The 4907-nt window shown below is 37.3% G+C and overlaps 1 non-coding gene across 1 annotated transcript; it reads left to right on the top strand.

Annotated features, from left to right (window-relative positions):
- Positions 1-4425: 4425 nt before the first annotated feature.
- On the top strand, positions 4426-4536 carry LOC118910050 (small nucleolar RNA SNORA16B/SNORA16A family). Its single transcript, XR_005023816.2, has one exon. It is a non-coding gene; the product is annotated as a small nucleolar RNA SNORA16B/SNORA16A family (small nucleolar RNA).
- The last annotated feature ends 371 nt before the right edge of the window (positions 4537-4907 follow it).

The raw sequence follows: 4907 nt of genomic DNA on the forward strand, positions 1-4907 counted from the left end.
CAAACTTCTGTTGGTTGAGCTACCAAATCTACGGCATTTTGCTTTGGCAGGCCAAGCAAACAAATGCACCTGCCATAAAAAATTGTTGAGACAATAAAATAATTTAAGAGACACAAAAGTGCCTGGTGGGGAATAATAGTTAAAATAACCACCTGGGTATAAATATCATTATTTTTGTGTGTCTTTCTTTAATCCAAATAGGCTATGCTGACCATCAGTTTTTACACAGGCGTCTCTGAAAGACCTAAGTGTGAAGGACTACATTTTAAATGTTATTATCGAACTATGTTCATGGAACATTCCAAATCAGTGGGGAAAGCATGAATTATTCAATGAATTATGTGGGACCATTTGGAAAAAAATGTTAAACTCCCACTTTATGTCAAACATATAAAAATTCCAGATGCTTTTTAAAAAGCTCAACAGCATTAGAGGTAAATGTTGAAAATATTTTTATAATCTTGGGGTGGAAAAAATCTTCAAGTTTCAAATTCAGAAGCCATAATGGAAAAGATTAACAGACCATATTATGCAAAAATTTTCAGATTCTATACGGCAAAAGATAACATAAACAAATTTAATGGACAAGCAACAGACTGGAAGAAAATATTTGCATCTTATAAAGCAAAGGATAAATATCCACCAAATATAAAGAGTTTCCACAAATTAATAAAACACCAATGATTCAATAGAAATACAGCCAAAGAATATAAAAAGCCAGTTCTTTTGGTTAAAGCATTTTTAATACATATATTAAGCAGTCATTTCCAGTCTCCCCTCCCCAAAGCCCTTGGAGACCATTAATCTACATTCTACATAAATCTACAATCTACATAAATCTATGGATTTGTGTATTCTGAACATTTCATGTAAATGGAATACAATATGTGACCTTTTGTATCTGGCTATTTTCATTTAGCACAATATTTTTAAAGTTAGTCCACATCATACCATGTATCAGTACATTATTTTCATGGCTGAATAATTATCTGTTGTATGGCTATGCCACATTTTTTAACCCATTCATAAGTTGATGGACATTTGGGTTGTTTCCACTTTTCAGGTACTATGAATAATGTTTGCACTCTCCTAATAACTATTGATGTTGAGCATTTGTTGATGTGCTTATTGGCCATTTGTATATATTTTTTGGAAAAATGTCTATTTCTCTGCCCATTTTAGCTGCATTGTTTTTCTTTTTGTTGTTGAGTTGTAAGAGTTTTTATATACTCTGGATACTAGACCCCTATCAGATACATGATTTCCAAATATTTTCTCTCATTCTATGCATTGTCTTTTCACTTTCTTGGTAGTAGCCATTGAAGCACAGAAGTTTCTAATTTATATGAAGTCCAATTTATCACATTTTTTTCTTTTGTTGCTTCTGTTTTTGCCAGCATATCTAAATAGCTATTGCCCAATCCAAGGTCACAAAATTCACACCTATGTTTCTTAGAGTTTTATAGCTCTTACATTTAGTTCTTTAATCCATTGAAGTTAATTTTTGTATATGATATAAGGTAGGAATCCAACCTCATTCTTTTGTGTATGAATATCTAGTTGTCCCAGCACCATTAATTGAAGACTATTTTTATTCTCCATTGATTGGTCTTAGCACCTTGTCAAAAATCAATTGGCCGTAATGTATAGATTTATTTCTGGATTCTCAATTCTATTCCTTGGGTGTCTATGTGTATACTTAGGTTAGTACCACATTATTATGATTGCTTTGGCTTTGTAGTAAGTTTTGAAATTGAAAAGTATAAGTCCTCCAAAACTATTCTTTTACAAGATTGTTTTGGCTATTTGGAGTCCCTTGTGATTCCATATCATTTTTACGAGTGATTTTTCTACTTCTGCAGGAAAACACCATTGGAATTTTGACAGAGACAGCATTGAATCTGTAGATCACTTTGGGTAGTATTACATCTTACCAATATTAAATCTTCCAATCCATAAACACAGCATGTCTTTCCATTCGGTCTTCTTGAATTTCTTTCAGCAACATTTTTTAGTTTTCAGTATATCTTGAACCCCCTTGGTTAAATTTATTCCTAAGTATTTTATTATTTTGGATACTATTTTAAATGGAATTTTTTCCTTAATTTTCAGGTTGTCATTGCTAGTATATACAAATAAAACTGATTTTTGTATGTTGATCTTGTATCCTACAAATTTGCTGACATTTATTAGTTCTAATAGTTATATTTTGTCGATTCTTCGGGGTTACCACACATAAGATCATATCATCTACAAATAAAGATAATTTTACTTCTTCCTTTTCAATTTGGATGACTTTTTTCTTGACTAATTGCCCTGGCTAGAACTTCCAGTACAATGTTGAATAGCAGTGGAGAAGCAGACATCCTTGTCTTCTTCCTGATCTTAGGGGTCAAGTTTTCAGTCTTTCACCTCTGCAAATAATGTTAGCTATAGGTTTTTCATTGATGGCCTTTATCATATCGAGAAAGTTCCTTTTTACTCCTAGGATTTTTCGTGTTTTTTCTCAGGAAAGGACGTTCAATTTTATCAAATGCTTCTACTGTATCATGTAGATGAGTTTGTGGGATTTTATCCTTATTTCTATTAACATGAGAATATTAATTAGAGAATACTCTCTAATATGGTGTATACATCTTTCACATGTCAAAACCACTCTTGCATACCTTTGATAAATCCCACTTGGCCATGGTGTAAAATCCTTTTAATATGCTGGAGGATTCAGCTTGCCAATATTTTGTTGCTATTTGCCATTTGGCCTGAGCCTTCCCTGCCTGCTTGCACAGAGCCTGGAGGTGGGCCATAGGTGAGAGCTGATGGCCTTTCCTGAGCATGTGCACAGCCTTGGGCCTGCATGTGTGACCTTCTTGATTCCCACTGATCTTTAGGAGCTTTGCAAAGCCCTTTCCCCCAAAGCATCTTATTTACCAACCTCTCCACCCAAGCTTTTCAGTTTGCCTCTACTGTTATCTCTTGCCTGAGGCAGCAGCAGCTGTAATCTTTGACTTTAAAGATTTTCAGCAAACAGCCCCACCTCATCCCTGGGAGAGTTCTAAGTTAGGTGAAATAAAGGGAAGCCCTTTGAGCTAATCCTCCAGGGAGATAGCAAACAGGCCAAAAAAGTAATCACAGTTCATTGAGAATAAGGTCTGTTCAACTCCTTCCAGCTCTGAGTTCTTGTACCACAGATATGGGCAGTTGACATCAAGGCTGCCGCCAAGCTTGGGGGTGAGCAGTGGTACCAGGGCAAGTGTAAATGCCATGAAGCTCTCTTACCAAGACTCAGATATAATTTCTTGATTGTGCATTCCCCTGATTGTTGTAAGCATTTGATTCATTCCAGAATTCTGAAAAAGTTTATTCTGACAGTTGTTGCCAGTTTGTTGCTTTTATGGAGAGATGGATTTCTAGAGTTCTCCATGCTGCCTTTTCAATGATGTTTTAGGTATTTCTTAAGATGAAAAATAGGTGAGCCATTGTTACCTCACTAGTTATTAGAAGTGCTGATTAAAATGAGATTATTCTTGGTCTACCGGTAAATAAAGTCTAAAAAGATGGAGAATATCTAGTATCCACAATAATGTGTGAGGAAATACGCACACATGTCCTCTTGATGGAATATAAAGTGACAACTTTAAGTGTGTAATTGGTAAGGTCTCTCAGATTTTTCACTGTGCTCTCCATTTGACTCAGCAATTCCACTTTAAGAAATTTAACTAGGACACACACGAATGTTTAAAGACATATTTACAGGGATTTTTTTTGGAAGATTGCAATAGTGAAAATCTGAAGAAAATCAGGGGCACTCAATAGGGGGGTGATTAAGTAAATTATGGCCCCAGAAAATCCTACAATATACACCCCATGATAACAGAAATTCCAACCAAACATCATTGGCAATTGGCTTCTTTCTCTGTCCAGCTCTCAGATTGAGAGGGCTAATGTTCTTATCTTTTGCAGGGGTGGGGGGCAGGTTGGCATGGGGAGGGAAGAGCAAAGCTTCAGGCAGCCATGTAGAGGGGAGTGAGGAGTTGGAGATGATCCCTGGTCTCCATATTCTTCTGGTTCAGCCTCCTCAGATTCAGTCCCTCACAGCAAGTAATAAACCAATATGTGTAGTACAGTCCCACTGAGCTAAGTGTGAGTGAGTGTGTGTGTGTGTGTGTTTACCACATACATGTACATGCATTTATATATTATGTAAATGCGTTTTAAAAGAACTGGATGGTAACACAGAAACTAATAACCATAGCTACCTCTGGAAGACAAATGAGGGAATGGGGGAGGAGTGAAGGTCTCACGTTTTACTATATGTAACTATTATTTGAACCTTTAGAACAGGAGTGAATTCATCTCAGTAAAAAAAGAGTCATCTAATTAAAAACTTGTTCAAGGTAAGTTTTCAAACAACATTTAAACAAAGTGAGTGGCCCTTATCAGAGCTGCAGCGGCTGCCACGGAGCTGCCGTGGTCACAGAGGGGCCCAGCCGTTCTGTTTGCTGTAACTGGTCCGCAACATTTCAGGAAAAGACAGTTACCGCTGTACCTGCCATTGCTTAGGTAGGGATACAGCCCTTCATTTAAAATGACATGATTCCAGAGGCCAGCAGAGGCATTCCGTTGACAGGGTCTTGCATATAGTTACCAGAATAAGGTTTTTAGAAGTGGCTTGTGAAGGCCAAGAACCAGGACGGAGGGGCAGATGGGAGTGCCCTGGACATGCGTGCTGGGAAAATCCAGGGGCAGATGGCACAGGTCTCGGCAGTGCTGTGGGTCATCGCCTTGAAAAACTTCAGGCATCCGTTCGAGGACCAAAGGCCTGTCAAACCTTTGATTCTGAAGATCAGAGGGAACAGTCAGATCATTCAGGACAATTGTGCTCTCGTCTCAGCTGTGCCATGCGAAGG

This window comes from Manis pentadactyla, chromosome X, assembly GCF_030020395.1.
Source record: "Manis pentadactyla isolate mManPen7 chromosome X, mManPen7.hap1, whole genome shotgun sequence".
In the NCBI taxonomy this organism is placed as follows: Eukaryota; Metazoa; Chordata; class Mammalia; order Pholidota; family Manidae; genus Manis; species Manis pentadactyla.